Consider the following 17500-nt stretch of genomic DNA (forward strand, 5'->3'; position numbering starts at 1 on the left):
GACTTGAACTCGAAACACCCGGAGGCGAACGGTTTAACTAATAAGTGCACCAGTCTTGAATCCATGCGTCGGTGGAAACAATGCCGGCATGTTGCATGTATTAGCTCTGAACATAGCGAGTGATTGCCTTGTAGCTGTCGAACTGAGCGTAGAATGTGATTATCGCTCACTTGAAAGGGTCAAGCCCTTTCGAGTCGTCCGGTTTTTACGCCAGACGACTCGGTTCACCATCTTTCGGGATACAAGTTGACTAAGTGGTACCACTACACTTATCAACTTTCGATTTGGTAATCCTCATCCAGCTTCCTTTCTGGAGGTCCCGAGGATTACCAATTGGGCTGTCATACTGAGCTCATATATTGCAGATCGATAATGCACACTTCTTACACGACTGACCAGTCGACAGCGCTGCCTTCCTATTATGCGTGTGTAAACCGATGTTGGGCTGCTCAACATCTTTCATGGTTACATCACTTGCACCAGAACCCACGGTGCCGATTTGGTAATATGTTGTACATTTACTCTCAAGATGTACGCTTCGGCCCCTTATTCAGGGGCTCAAGCTATTACCAGCAAGAACAATCCTCATCCAGACTTGAACTCGAAACACCCGGAGGCGAACGGTTTAACTAATAAGTGCACCAGTCTTGAATCCATGCGTCGGTGGAAACAATGCCGGCGTGTTGCATGTATTAGCTCTGAACTTAGCGAGTGATTGCCTTGCAGCTGTCGAACTGAGCGTAGAGCGTGATTATCGCTCACTTGAACCATGTTGAATGGCTCTTTGGTGTAGGGTAAGGCACCAATTTGTTGGGGCGTAACGGTCACCACCAACTTAAGACTTGCTTATAGGCATTTCAACGTTTTCAACTCTTAAATCGACCGTGTTTCATTATCATCTCTTCTTCTTATTAAATGCATCGAGTTCGTTCCATTGGGTAGTTCGCGTGGCGAACGGTTTGATGCAGCCCCCCGGGGGGGACCACGGCACTTTACACCGGGCATGGTGTATGCGCAACCTACAGATCACCAATATATTTGTGATCGATAATGCACACTTCTTACACGACTGACCAGTCGACAGCGCTGCCTTCCTATTATGCGTGTGTAAACCGATGTTGGGCTGCTCAACATCTTTCACGGTTACATCACTTGCACCCGAACCCATGGTGCCGATTTGGTAATATGTTGTACATGGTCTCAAGATGTACGCTTCGACCCCTTATTCAGGGGCTCAAGCTATTACCAGCAAGATCAATCCTCATCCAGACTTGAACTCGAAACACCCGGAGGCGAACGGTTTAACTAATAAGTGCACCAGTCTTGAATCCATGCGTCGGTGGAAACAATGCCGGCATGTTGCATGTATTAGCTCTGAACATAGCGAGTGATTGCCTTGTAGCTGTCGAACTGAGCGTAGAATGTGATTATCGCTCACTTGAAAGGGTCAAGCCCTTTCGAGTCGTCCGGTTTTTACGCCAGACGACTCGGTTCACCATCTTTCGGGATACAAGTTGACTAAGTGGTACCACTACACTTATCAACTTTCGATTTGGTAATCCTCATCCAGCTTCCTTTCTGGAGGTCCCGAGGATTACCAATTGGGCTGTCATACTGAGCTCATATATTGCAGATCGATAATGCACACTTCTTACACGACTGACCAGTCGACAGCGCTGCCTTCCTATTATGCGTGTGTAAACCGATGTTGGGCTGCTCAACATCTTTCACGGTTACATCACTTGCACCAGAACCCACGGTGCCGATTTGGTAATATGTTGTACATTTACTCTCAAGATGTACGCTTCGGCCCCTTATTCAGGGGCTCAAGCTATTACCAGCAAGAACAATCCTCATCCAGACTTGAACTCGAAACACCCGGAGGCGAACGGTTTAACTAATAAGTGCACCAGTCTTGAATCCATGCGTCGGTGGAAACAATGCCGGCGTGTTGCATGTATTAGCTCTGAACTTAGCGAGTGATTGCCTTGCAGCTGTCGAACTGAGCGTAGAGCGTGATTATCGCTCACTTGAACCATGTTGAATGGCTCTTTGGTGTAGGGTAAGGCACCAATTTGTTGGGGCGTAACGGTCACCACCAACTTAAGACTTGCTTATAGGCATTTCAACGTTTTCAACTCTTAAATCGACCGTGTTTCATTATCATCTCTTCTTCTTATTAAATGCATCGAGTTCGTTCCATTGGGTAGTTCGCGTGGCGAACGGTTTGATGCAGCCCCCCGGGGGGGACCACGGCACTTTACACCGGGCATGGTGTATGCGCAACCTACAGATCACCAATATATTTGTGATCGATAATGCACACTTCTTACACGACTGACCAGTCGACAGCGCTGCCTTCCTATTATGCGTGTGTAAACCGATGTTGGGCTGCTCAACATCTTTCATGGTTACATCACTTGCACCAGAACCCACGGTGCCGATTTGGTAATATGTTGTACATGGTCTCAAGATGTACGCTTCGACCCCTTATTCAGGGGCTCAAGCTATTACCAGCAAGATCAATCCTCATCCAGACTTGAACTCGAAACACCCGGAGGCGAACGGTTTAACTAATAAGTGCACCAGTCTTGAATCCATGCGTCGGTGGAAACAATGCCGGCATGTTGCATGTATTAGCTCTGAACATAGCGAGTGATTGCCTTGTAGCTGTCGAACTGAGCGTAGAATGTGATTATCGCTCACTTGAAAGGGTCAAGCCCTTTCGAGTCGTCCGGTTTTTACGCCAGACGACTCGGTTCACCATCTTTCGGGAAGGGACCGTCTCGGTCGCAAGCTGCTCCGGTCCCCAAACAACCTGCGACAAATGATAGGAAATGCCGACATCAATACGTGTTCAGTTTGGTTTATCGCTCATAGGTCTTTTTGACCATCGATCCCTGATTATAACTCTCAATTAAACAGTCAGGAGAGTAAGGCATGCCCATCGATATCTCATCGACAGGCGATACCGCAAGAACGGCCAACGACACATCAGGTGATCGATTATTGCTACGACTTTTGCTTAATCGTTTCCACTCCTTAGAGAAAGAAACCCCCGGGGACCGTCTCGGTCGCAAGCTGCTCCGGTCCCTAAACAACCTGCGACAAATGATAGGAAATGCCGACATCAATATGTGTTCAGTTTGGTTTATCGCTCATTGGTCTGTTTGACCATCGATCCCTGATTAAACTCTCAGTAATCCAGTCGGGAGAGTAAGGCATGCCCATCGATATCTCATCGACAGGCGATACCGCTTGAACGGCCAACGACACATCAGAGGATCGTATCTTGCTACAACTTTTGCTTAATCGTTTCTTCTCCTTGGAGAAAGAAACCCCCGGGGACCGTCTCGGTCGCAAGCTGCTCCGGTCCCTAAACAACCTGCGACAAATGATAGGAAATGCCGACATCAATACGTGTTCAGTTTGGTTTATCGCTCATTGGTCTTGTTTGACCATCGATCCCTGATTAATACTCTCAATTAGAAGGTCGGTAGAGTAAGGCATGCCCATCGATATCTCATCGACAGGCGATACCGCATGAACGGCCAACGACACATCAGAGGATCGTATCTTGCTACAACTCTTGCTTAATAGTTTCCACTCCTTGGAGAAAGAAACCCCCGGGGACCGTCTCGGCCGCAAGTTGCTCCGGTCCCTAAACAACCTGCGGCATCAAATGATAGGAAAAGCCGACATCAATACGTGTTCAGTTTGGTTTATCGCTCATAGGTCTGTTTGACCATCGATCCTAGAATTCAACTTTCGAGTAAGGCATGCCCGTCGATATCTCATCGATAGGCGATACCGGTAGAACGGCCAACGACACACATCTAGGATCGCATTTACTCTTCCTTGGATGGATAACCAATACCCTAGGACCGTTTCATCGCGAGCTGCTCCGGTCCTCAAACAACTCGCGAACCACCGATAGGATGATATTAGGAATGGCCGACTTTCATCCTTTAACTCTCAGTTCTGCTTACCAAAACATAGGTACTTGGACCTTAAAGACCACTATATGTTCCCCGATCGGGGGCAATCGGAACGTCTATCCATCATCAACATCGTTTCACTCATTCCGAACCACCAAATTGGACAGACAGTACCATATTCACCAACCGATTGCTTCAACTTCGCAAACTGTATGGTAAGTTCTACTAATTTCACATCTTACCATCGACTAATAGTGCATAAATCCACTTGGAAATCACTTTTCCTTGGTCCTCGGACCTTCTACGACAACGTCCAACAAATATCCGAAGTCGTTTCCCAACTTAGACCAAGCATTTCGTATCTTTACTTCTAATCGATTTTTTCTCTCATAATTGACGATCAAAATCTAAAAACCACATTTTGAGCCAGAAGCAGTCGTCCGATCGTCCTGGGGGTAGTCTCAATCGATTTAGAAGGGCCCAATTCATAAAGATACGTACTCAGTCAAATTCATGCTTCTGGCTCACCTACCCCCTATATAGAAAACGAAAGCGTACAGGCGTGGAAAACGTGCCATTTTTCTCCATCACGGACTTTTTTTTTTCTCGTTGCACCGACTCTAGTAAAAAAGTGAAATTTTTTACTAGTTACCAACTTTTGCAAATTATCATCGGATATCACTTTTCATGGTCTATAGTAAGTTCTTATCACGTTTTAGTAGTTTTTGAAAAAAAAATTTTTTTGAACTTTTCAAAATTTTTCAAAACAAAGTTTTTGTAGGCGGTTTTGTGTATGGAGGGTTACTAGTCTCGGGGTCACTGTTTGACCAAAAAACCACTATATATCATTCGAAAGGTAATTTCAAGGGCTACAAAAAATTGTTCTACGGCACCCCCCTCCGACGTCTAGTATTCGAGTTATTGGCCAAAAACCATCACTTGAGCGATTTTTCGTTCAGGGTACCCGACTCTAGTAAAAAAGTGAAATTTTTCTCGATTGACCAAGTGTTGCAAATGACCATCGGATTTCACTTTTTATGGTCTATAGTGAGTTCTGATCACGATTTGGTACTTTTTGAAAAAATTTTTTTGACGCACTTTTCAAAATTTTGCAAAACCAAAACTTTTTAGGCGGTTTTGTGTATGGAGGGTTACTAGTCTCGGGGTCACTGTTTGACCAAAAAACCACTATATATCATTCGAAAGGTAATTTCAAGGGCTACAAAAAATTGTTCTACGGCACCCCCCTCCGACGTCTAGTATTCGAGTTATTGGCCAAAAACCGCAACTATAGCGGTTTTTCGTACAGGGTACCCGACTCTAGTAAAATGATGCGATTTTTACTAGTCTAGGAACTTTTTGGTCAAAAAATCAAGTATATGTCATTCGATAGATAATTTCAAGGGCTACCAAAAATTGTTCCACGACACCCCCCTGCGACGTCTAGTATTCGAGTTATTAGCCAAAAACCGCAACTTAAGCGGTTTTTCGTCCAGGGTACCCGACTCTAGTAAAATGATGCGATTTTTACTAGTCTAGGGAACTTTTTGGCCAAAAATCAAGTATATGTCATTCGATAGATAATTTCAAGGGCTACCAAAAATTGTTCCACGACACCCCCCTGCGACGTCTAGTATTCGAGTTATTAGCCAAAAACCGCAACTTAAGCGGTTTTTCGTCCAGGGTACCCGACTCTAGTAAAATGATGCGATTTTTACTAGTCTAGGGAACTTTTTGGCCAAAAATCAAGTATATGTCATTCGATAGATAATTTCAAGGGCTACCAAAAATTGTTCCACGACACCCCCCTGCGACGTCTAGTATTCGAGTTATTAGCCAAAAACCGCAATTATAGCGGTTTTTCGTCCAGGGTACCCGACTCTAGTAAAATGATGCGATTTTTACTAGTCTAGGGAACTTTTTGGCCAAAAATCAAGTATATGTCATTCGATAGATAATTTCAAGGGCTACCAAAAATTGTTCCACGACACCCCCCTGCGACGTCTAGTATTCGAGTTATTAGCCAAAAACCGCAATTATAGCGGTTTTTCGTCCAGGGTACCCGACTCTAGTAAAATGATGCGATTTTTACTAGTCTAGGGAACTTTTTGGCCAAAAATCAAGTATATGTCATTCGATAGATAATTTCAAGGGCTACCAAAAATTGTTCCACGACACCCCCCTGCGACGTCTAGTATTCGAGTTATTAGCCAAAAACCATTCATACTTGAGCATTTTGCTCATTTTGCCTGTACGGGTACCGGGGACTAGTAAAATCAGGCCAATTTTACTAGAGTAGGGGTCCTTTTTGGTCAAAAAAACAACTTTTGCTCGTTCGATAGGGAATCGATAGGGCAACAAAAAATCGTTCTACGACCCCCCCTTCCGATGTCTAGTATTCGAGTTATGGGCCAAAAACAGTTTATAGCTAATTTTTCACTCGATTTTTCACCAAGTATCGCACATTACTCCGGTTCTATACATTGGATCGTCAATCTTTAAGATTTTATGGGTAGTTCCAACTGTTTGCTACATTTCATCCATACATCACCAACCGATTCAATGTCTGTGCTAGAAGTTATTAGAGGAATAAAAAAATTTACCCTTGGCTTTGGACCGTACAATTTTACCCATTTTTGGCCCATATTTGCCCCCATAGCTCCGCCGGTATCCAAGATATGGCCACACTTTCTTCTGGCCATGGGTAGATGGCACTTGTGGCTAGATTTCTTCCATGCACCACTAATCGCTACCATGTCTGTGGCCGGAGCTATTCACGAAAGCGTCTCGCGCACTTGGTCGGATTTTTGGTCCAACTTGCACCATTTTTGGCCCGTATTTGCACCATAGCTCCGCCGGTATCCAAGATATGGCCACACTTTCTTCTGGCCATGGGTAGATGGCACTTGTGGCTAGATTTCTTCCATGCACCACTAATCGCTAACATGTCTGTGGCCGGAGCTATTCGACGAACAACCATCGCATTTACCTAGGTACTTTTTCGGATTTTTGGTCCAACTTGCACCATTTTTGGCCCATATTTGCCCCATAGCTCCGCCGGTATCCAAGATATGGCCACACTTTCTTCTGGCCATGGGTAGATGGCACTTGTGGCTAGATTTCTTCCATGCACCACTAATCGCTACCATGTCTGTGGCCGGAGCTATTCACGAAAGCGCCTCGCGCACTTGGTCGGATTTTTGGTCCAACTTGCACCATTTTTGGCCCATATTTGCCCCATAGCTCCGCCGGTATCCAAGATATGGCCACACTTTCTTCTGGCCATGGGTAGATGGCACTTGTGGCTAGATTTCTTCCATGCACCACTAATCGCTACCATGTCTGTGGCCGGAGCTATTCGACGAACAACCATCGCATTTACCTAGGTACTTTTTCGGATTTTTGGTCCAACTTGCACCATTTTTGGCCCATATTTGCCCCATAGCTCCGCCGGTATCCAAGATATGGCCACACTTTCTTCTGGCCATGGGTAGATGGCACTTGTGGCTAGATTTCTTCCATGCACCACTAATCGCTACCATGTCTGTGGCCGGAGCTATTCACGAAAGCGCCTCGCGCACTTGGTCGGATTTTTGGTCCAACTTGCACCATTTTTGGCCCATATTTGCCCCATAGCTCCGCCGGTATCCAAGATATGGCCACACTTTCTTCTGGCCATGGGTAGATGGCACTTGTGGCTAGATTTCTTCCATGCACCACTAATCGCTACCATGTCTGTGGCCGGAGCTATTCGACGAACAACCATCGCATTGACCTAGGTACTTTTTCGGATTTTTGGTCCAACTTCACCATTTTTGGCCCATATTTGCCCCATAGCTCCGCCGGTATCCAAGATATGGCCACACTTTCTTCTGGCCATGGGTAGATGGCACTTGTGGCTAGATTTCTTCCATGCACCACTAATCGCTACCATGTCTCTGGCCGGAGCTATTCACGAAAGCGCCTCGCGCACTTGGTCGGATTTTTGGTCCAACTTGCACCATTTTTGGCCCATATTTGCCCCATAGCTCCGCCGGTATCCAAGATAGCGCCACACTTTCTTCTGGCCATGGGTAGATGGCACTTGTGGCTAGATTTCTTCCATGCACCACTAATCGCTACCATGTCTGTGGCCGGAGCTATTCGACGAACAACCATCGCATTTACCTAGGTACTTTTTCGGATTTTTGGTCCAACTTGCACCATTTTTGGCCCATATTTGCCCCATAGCTCCGCCGGTATCCAAGATATGGCCACACTTTCTTCTGGCCATGGCTAGATGGCACTTGTGGCTAGATTTCTTCCATGCACCACTAATCGCTACCATGTCTGTGGCCGGAGCTATTCACGAAAGCGCCTCGCGCACTTGGTCGGATTTTTGGTCCACCTGGCACCATTGTTGGCCCGTATTTGCCCCATAGCTCCGCCGGTATCCAAGATATGGCCACACTTTGTTCTGGCCATGGGTAGATGGCACTTGTGGCTAGATTTCTTCCATGCACCACTAATCGCTACCATGTCTCTGGCCGGAGCTATTCGACGAACAACCATCGCATTTACCTAGGTACTTTTTCGGATTTTTGGTCCAACTTGCACCATTTTTGGCCCATATTTGCCCCATAGCTCCGCCGGTATCCAAGATATGGCCACACTTTCTTCTGGCCATGGGTAGATGGCACTTGTGGCTAGATTTCTTCCATGCACCACTAATCGCTACCATGTCTCTGGCCGGAGCTATTCACGAAAGCGCCTCGCGCACTTGGTCGGATTTTTGGTCCAACTTGCACCATTTTTGGCCCATATTTGCCCCATAGCTCCGCCGGTATCCAAGATAGCGCCACACTTTCTTCTGGCCATGGGTAGATGGCACTTGTGGCTAGATTTCTTCCATGCACCACTAATCGCTACCATGTCTGTGGCCGGAGCTATTCGACGAACAACCATCGCATTTACCTAGGTACTTTTTCGGATTTTTGGTCCAACTTGCACCATTTTTGGCCCATATTTGCCCCATAGCTCCGCCGGTATCCAAGATATGGCCACACTTTCTTCTGGCCATGGCTAGATGGCACTTGTGGCTAGATTTCTTCCATGCACCACTAATCGCTACCATGTCTGTGGCCGGAGCTATTCGACGAACAACCATCGCATTCACCTTCTCGTTGCACTTCTTCGGGAATTTGGTGCAACCAAGTTTTCACTATAACTTGGTCATTTTCCGTCCATCGGACATGCGGTTTTGGGTGTCGATACTTGACACCGCGCGCTACAATATGTTCCTCCACGACCATGTGGTCCGATGCTTCCAACAGGAGCTATTCGAGGAGTACCGATTTTTTCACCATTAAAAATGCTCGTTTTTGCACCAACTTTTGCCTATAACTCAGGCTGTATCGATCGGATCTTCAATCTTGAAAAAGTTTTGGATAGGTGGCATCAAATGCTACATTTCGTTCTTCCACGTCAACTTTGTCCGATGTCTAGCAAAAAAGTTATTCGCGAACCAAGTCCAGAACCCATGCAATGGCTGCCCACATTGCATACATCACGGCGGTTAACTCTCGTTACTCTATACCGAGGACTTGGTACTTTTTCAGGCATTCGTTGCTACTTCTCGGTTCATGATATTCGTTTACGGTCTTCACTAGGGCATTTGGTGCTCCTTATCGGTTCATGATATTCGTTTACGGTCTTCACTAGGGCATTTGGTGCTCCTTATCGGTTCATGATATTCGTTTACGGTCTTCACTAGGGCATTTGGTGCTCCTTATCGGTTCATGATATTCGTTTACGGTCTTCACTAGGGCATTTGGTGCTCCTTATCGGTTCATGATATTCGTTTACGGTCTTCACTAGGGCATTTGGTAATGGGCTTCCCACTTTCTACTGATCGATCCATACTCACTTGCGTGCACCTAGCCTAGGAAGGTTTCCTATGGCTTCCCATCTTTCTACTGATCGATCCATACTCACTTGCGTGCACCTAGCCTAGGAAGGTTTCCTTGGGCTTCCCATCTTTCTACTGATCGATCCATACTCACTTGCGTGCACCTAGCCTAGGAAGGTTTCCTTGGGCTTCCCATCTTTCTACTGATCGATCCATACTCACTTGCGTGCACCTAGCCTAGGAAGGTTTCCTTGGGCTTCCCATCTTTCTACTGATCGATCCATACTCACTTGCGTGCACCTAGCCTAGGAAGGTTTCCTTGGGCTTCCCATCTTTCTACTGATCGATCCATACTCACTTGCGTGCACCTAGCCTAGGAAGGTTTCCTTGGGCTTCCCATCTTTCTACTGATCGATCCATACTCACTTGCGTGCACCTAGCCTAGGAAGGTTTCCTTGGGCTTCCCATCTTTCTACTGATCGATCCATACTCACTTGCGTGCACCTAGCCTAGGAAGGTTTCCTTGGGCTTCCCATCTTTCTACTGATCGATCCATACTCACTTGCGTGCACCTAGCCTAGGAAGGTTTCCTTGGGCTTCCCATCTTTCTACTGATCGATCCATACTCACTTGCGTGCACCTAGCCTAGGAAGGTTTCCTTGGGCTTCCCATCTTTCTACTGATCGATCCATACTCACTTGCGTGCACCTAGCCTAGGAAGGTTTCCTATGGCTTCCCATCTTTCTACTGATCGATCCATACTCACTTGCGTGCACCTAGCCTAGGAAGGTTTCCTTGGGCTTCCCATCTTTCTACTGATCGATCCATACTCACTTGCGTGCACCTAGCCTAGGAAGGTTTCCTATGGCTTCCCATCTTTCTACTGATCGATCCATACTCACTTGCGTGCACCTAGCCTAGGAAGGTTTCCTTGGGCTTCCCATCTTTCTACTGATCGATCCATACTCACTTGCGTGCACCTAGCCTAGGAAGGTTTCCCTTTGGTACCGACTTCCATCTACGCACTCGATATAACCTAGGTACTTGGTACCGATGATGGTTAACACTCAAGCATTTCTTGCATCCTGCGTGCAAGGTACCAATTTTCACTTCTCAGGTGCGTTTATGAGCCCGCATTAATCCAATATCGCTCTGATGGCCTTTCTTATTATTTCATCCGATAGCCCTTGCCAAAAGCTACCAAAAGTTCCTCCACGGCCATGTGCTCCGACGCTTAGTTTAGGAAATATTCGAAAAAATTCAAAATAGGAAGCATTTTCTTATTGGAAAATCACCTTAAATCGATGGCCATTTTTTGGGCAAAAACTTTAACGTCTTCCCGACTTTGCGGGAATTGCGAATTTTAGGCACCCAGAGAAAATCTTTTACTTTAAGGGGGCGGCCGCGAAGTTGCCCAAAGTCTCGGACACAAAAATTCTCAAGTTCCCCACTCTAGTAAATCGCCCTATGAGTATCTCCTGGCCCGCGAGCTCTGCGAGCGGGCCAGCTTCGGCGATTTTTGCCTTTTCGCCTAGGCGGTTCTTCTACGAAATTGGTCCACAGCTTTTGCTCAGAAAGCTAGCATTTGTTGCAACAGTTAGGTACTTGGTACCACATTTTGGTATCCATTTGGGCATTTGTGGCAACTACTCGGTACTTTGGCCCACATTTCGCTCTACTCGGGCTTCTATGGTGGTACTTGTCGGTACTTCTGGCCAACTTAGGCCAATTGGGTGCAACTTGTGGGTACTCTGTGGGTACTATAGGGCGTATTGTGTCTTTCGGGTGAACCTTCGCGATACTTCATGGGTACTGATGGCAAACTTAGGAACATTCAGTGCAACCTTTGGGCCTAAGGAAATTTGTCCAACTCTTTGGACTTAGAAAATTTTCTGGACTTAGAAAATTTTCTGGACTTGTAAAAATTTTCAAATGTTCAATTTGGCCCACATTTCGCTCTACTCGGGCCTCTATGGTGCTACTTGGCGGTACTTTTGGCCAACTTAGGCCAATTGGGTGCTCTTTGTGGGTACTCTATCGGTACTTTTGGCCATGTTAGGCCCACTCGGTGCTATTTGTGGGTACTCTATCGGTACTTTTGGCCAACTTAGGCCAACTCAGTGCTTCTTGTGGGTACTCTATCGGTACTTTTGGCCATGTTAGGCCCACTCAGTGCTACTTGTGGGTACTCTATCGGTACTTTTGGCCAACTTAGGCCAATTGGGTGCTCTTTGTGGGTGCTCTATCGGTACTTTTGGCCATGTTAGGCCCACTCGGTGCTATTTGTGGGTACTCTATCGGTACTTTTGGCCAACTTAGGCCCATTCGGTGCTATTTGTGGGTACTCTATCGGTACTTTTGGCCAACTTAGGCCAATTGGGTGCTACTTGTGGGTGCTCTATCGGTACTTTTGGCCAACTTAGGCCCATTCGGTGCTATTTGTGGGTACTCTATCGGTACTTTGGGACATATTATGTCCTTCGGGTGAACCTTCTCGATACCTCATGGGTACTTGTGGCCAACTTAGGAAAATTCAGTGCAACCTATGGGCCTTTGGAAATTGTTCCAACACTTTGGACTTAGAAAATTTTCTGGACTTAGAAAATTTTTTGGACTTAGAAAAATTTTCAACTTCTGTATCTTCTTCATCATGTTCCATTTTGTGGGACTTAGAAAATTTTCTGGACTTAGAAAATTTTTTGGACTTAGGAAATTTTTCAACACTTGTAAAATTTTTGTTCCTTCTTTGAAGAAGAATACTTTCCACTATTAGCTTCTTTCTCTTTTTCTTCTTAGTTGTCTTCTTATTTTCGGTCCGAGAGCGCCGACACTTGTAAAATTATCTAAGTCCGAAGACTTTTGGAATGAACCAAAAGTCAACGAACACAATACATCAACCCTATCAACATCAAGTGGCAACCCGAAGGAAGCGCAGCGGCCAGCCCATGTACAACGCGAAGTTGTAGCATGCAACCAACCAACCGCTAACCTCCAACGGCACTCAATGTATTCGTTACACATGGGCGCACCTGCACCACACTGTCGTGACCATCCAACGAGCCGTCGGTTCGGTCGTGTGTTACAAGCACCCCATCACATAGGCATAGAGTCACCACACAGTGTTCTTCAACACTCTCGTCACATGGTGCAAGTCACGGTACGCACCACCAATGTGCACTGGTTGGCCAATTCCAGCACACACGGGGCGCGCACGCGCAAGCACTAACCACCAAGCATGGGTCGCCTGAGAGGATCGATGCGAACGCATCTCTACAACTTGAAGCTCCCAGCCTGTAGTCCCGTCGTTTGCGGGCGGTCGTAGGTGTCGAAACTAGTGATATCCACAGTCGGCAAGCTCGTCCACCGGTGTTCCCAACATGTATGGTACTAACACGTGCAGCGCGAACCCGCCCTTTGCGGCCTAGTAGTAAGCGGGGATGAGACGCCAGTGTGCCAATGGACAGCACGGACGGTTCTCGGAGGGTTGTTAGGCCCGCTAGCTTACGACCACCTAATGGGTATAAGAAGCGCTATCAGCTCGGATTGGATACGACCTTAGAGGCGTTCAGGCATAATCCAGCGGACGTAGCGTCATACCATAGTCCGTTCGAACTAGTATTGAGCCAGTGGTCCGTACCTGTGGTTCCTCTCGTACTGCACAGGAATTCCGTTAAGATAGCGACAAACAATGCACACCAGTAGGGTAAAACTAACCTGTCTCACGACGGTCTAAACCCAGCTCACGTTCCCTTGAAAGGGTGAACAATCCTACGCTTGGTAAATTTTGCTTTACAATGATAGGAAGAGCCGACATCGAAGGATCAAAAAGCCACGTCGCTATGAACGCTTGGCGGCCACAAGCCAGTTATCCCTGTGGTGTGACGTTCGAGCAGTCGAGCACTTTAGACGTGTCTTCCGTGCGCTCCGCAAATTTGGCGAAAATTTTGTGAAAATTTTACACAGAAGGCGTTTATTTCGTGTATAATTGATCATTTAAGTGGAAAGCTGCGAGATTTTGGTGAAAACCGGATGAAAATCGGGTGAAAATTGACGATTTTGTGTGTAAACAACTCCTCCATACATTTTGTATGGGGGAAGTTTTTATGTGATTTTTCGCATTAAAAGACGTTTTGTGAATGCAAATGCTGACTATTTTGCAAGTGGCCACGGCCATTTAGTGAATAACATCGATTTTGGACGATTTCCGGCGAGTTTGGGTGAAAAACTTTGGTGGCAAAAAAGTGCATACAAAAAACAACAACAACATCAGTGTGTTTTGAAGGTGCACAAAAATCAGGGCCAATTGGTCCGGATTTGTTGTAAATCGACAGATATAGTGCCCCTGAGTGCCCATATAGCGAAAACCGGGTGAAAATTGGACGATTTTTGATAAAAAAGTGCAGTGCAAAAAAGTGCGTGTGGTGCTACCGCTGGGGCACGTGGTCGTGGAAGCCGGTTTTATTACAAAACCCTGAATAACTCGGCCAATTTTCGGTCGATTTGCCCGCGGTTTTCACTGTTGGACTTGTTTTAGTGCGTGCAACACGAATCCGCAATAAAAAATTGGAAAATCGCGAAAAATTTTTTGACATTTCTTCGATTTTCCAAATACGACCCAGCGGACAAAAATCGATTGACAGGCAGTTCCCAGGTGACAAATTTTGAATTTGGTCAGTACTGCACGAAAACTGCTCGAATTGCGGAAGGTGGCTAGAAAATTCGGGGAAGTCGAGTAGGGTGCGCTACTGCTCGAAACTGGTCGATTCGACCACTTCCTTCGAAATCAAAACTGCTCGAATTTTTTCGAAATTTCCGGAAACGTTCAGAAAAATTCGGAAACGGTCCTGATAAATCGTGGAACGATCTAACGTGACGAAACACCACCTCTCTGAACGATTTTACTGCTCGAATACCATTTCTGCTGAGGTGGTTCTCACGGGGCAGTCCGCTGCTGGCGTCCTCCCGTGAGGAGGAGTAAATCCAGCTTTAAAGCGCGGGAACGGTCGGAAAGTGTCTTTCGACCATGACGGAGCCACGCACGCTCCGGACGAGGCAGGGCAGTGTGGATCAGGCCAGGTCCACAGTAAGCCGACCATCGACATCTACGGAGCCTCGTGTGCTGCTCACGAAGCTGGCAGAAACAACAACTAGCGAGCAGCGACAGGCGGAATTAACGGCAGTAATTGAGCGGTTCCAGGAGCAAGTTGGGGCCCTCACTGCCGAGGTGACGATGCTGCGGGTACAGCTGCAGGAAAGCGAGCGTCGTTCTGAGCAGCAGCAGAAGACGGCGGAGCAGAGGGAGCAGGACCTGCGTGGGGACTTGGCTTTTTTGAGAACGATGCTGCATGAGGAGCGCCAGGCGATGCAGGCGCTCATAGCGCAGACGTTTGGCGTAACCACGCAAAGTCAAGCGCAGCAGCAGCACGGTGAGCAGCAGCAGCAGCAACAACATCATCGCCTGCAGCAGCAGCAGCAGCGACAGCAGGGTGCGGTGACGGCTTCGGTGGTGCCGTCTCCGGACCAGGAAGGCGGCTCCTGGGCTGGGGTGGTGAGCCGTAAGTCGGCACGTCAACCGGCACGCACGCAGCAGCAGCAACAGCGGCAGCGGCAGCAGGGGCTGCAGACACGACAGCAGCAGCAGCAGTGGCAGCAGGAGCCGCAGCAACTGCAGCAGCAGCAGGGATCGGGCATGGAGACGGCTACGGTGGTGCCGTCTCTCGACCACGAAGGCGACTCTTGGACAGAGGTGGTGCGCCGTAAGCCGGCACGCCAGCAACCGGGCCGGCAGCAGCAGCAGTGGCAGCAGCGGCAACAATCGCATCAACAACAACCGCGTCGATTGGCCCCACGAAGCCAGGCTGCTAAGCCGAAACAGAGCAGGCCTGATGCCATCGAGGTTGCCCCGGGAGTGGGGCAAACGTGGGCAGATGTTTACCGGCTGGTGCGAACGGCACCAGAATTGGAAAAAATCCAGCAGGCGCTGGGAGTAGGACGGCGGACGACGCGTGACCGACTGGTCATGGACATCAAGGAGGGCGAGAATGCTCAAGAAATCATTGAGCTGGTGCAGGAAGTCTGCACGAAAGCGGAAACTCCATCGTCCGCACGCCTGGTAACAGAGACGGTGGAAATGAAATTCGTCGAGGTCGACCCTTTAGCGGAAGCCTTGGACGTGGCGAAGGCGGTAGAAGGTTTGACGCTGGAGAAGGTGTCGGAGTCTGCCGTCCATCTGACGGAGTTCTGGAATGGCACGCAGGTGGCCTATGTGCGAGTGTCGGCCAGGGCGGCGGAGAAGCTGGACCAGCAGTATGTCAGAATCTCGCACACGTCCTGCCTGGCAACGAAGGTTCCACCACCAACGCGGAACCAGCTGCGATGCTACAGGTGTCTGGAATACGGACACAGGAAGGTCACCTGCAAGAGCGAGAAGGACCTTTCAACAGCCTGCTTCCGCTGTGGCCAGCCGGGTCATGTGACCCGAACCTGTGTAGCGAACATCAGTTGTGCGGTCTGCAAGGGTCCGCATCGGGTGGGACATCCGTCCTGTCCTCGACATTAAAGGTCCTGCAAATTAACATCGGGCGTAGCAGATCAGCGCAGGACCTGATGCTGCAAACGGCACGCGAGCAGGGAGTGGACGTCGTCATTGCCTGCGAATTATACAAGCCGCCGCGGGATAACGGCAGATGGGTGGTGGACGAGGCGCAGAGTGTGGCAGTAGTAGCCACCGGGGCGTACCCCATTCAACGCTTATGGGAATGCGCTCATCCCGGGCTGGTGGTGGCCACAGTGGCAGGGGTCACATTTGCAAGCTGCTACGCCTCGCCGAACATCGGGTTAGCGGACTTCGAGGCCTATCTTGAGGCCGTGGAGATGGCCTTGGTGGGACATCAACATCTGGTGATGGCTGGTGATCTGAACGCGTGGAACACGGACTGGGGGAGTGCCCGCACAACATCCAAAGGGCACACGCTCAAGGGCGTAATCGAACACCTGCAGTTGGAGATACTCAACCGCGGCAACATGCCCACTTTTAAGGGCAACGGGGTCGCGCGAGAGAGTATCGTGGATGTTTCGTTTGCGAGTCCATCGGTCGCACTTGCGGATTCCTGGAAGGTCAGTCAGCGCTACTCCTACAGTGACCACCGGTATGTGGAGTTTTCCGTGGGCGTTCCTGGAGCACGGACCACACAACGGCAGCGTGCGCTTCAACATCAAACGATGCAGCAGTCTAGTGGTGAGGGCATCGCGCAACATGCGGGAGTACGCTGGAAGACCTCGCTATTCAACAGGGAGCGATACCAGGAGGCGATTGCGGATTGTCGGCTAGCCGAAGCAGACACACCTGACGCGCTGATTGGAGCGTTAACTTCAGCTTGTGACAGGACGATGGCGAGAGTGGGCCCGGCGAAATTCCATCAGCCGCCGAAGCTCTATTGGTGGACCCCGGAACTGGGGCTCTTGCGTCGTGAGTGCGAGGAGGCCGAGGAGAGGCTCGGGGTTGCCACGCAGTTAGCAGATCGCGAGGTGGCTACGGCTCGACTTTATGACCTTCGCAGGCAGCTGCAGCGCGGAATTCAGGAGAGCCGGAACGAGAAGCTTCAGGAGTTGATCGACGGAGTCGATAGTGATGTCTTTGGGCTTGGTTACAAGGTGGTATTGGCCAAGCTGCGAG

Source organism: Anopheles funestus (assembly GCF_943734845.2).
Source record: "Anopheles funestus chromosome X unlocalized genomic scaffold, idAnoFuneDA-416_04 X_unloc_32, whole genome shotgun sequence".
NCBI lineage: Eukaryota > Metazoa > Arthropoda > Insecta > Diptera > Culicidae > Anopheles > Anopheles funestus.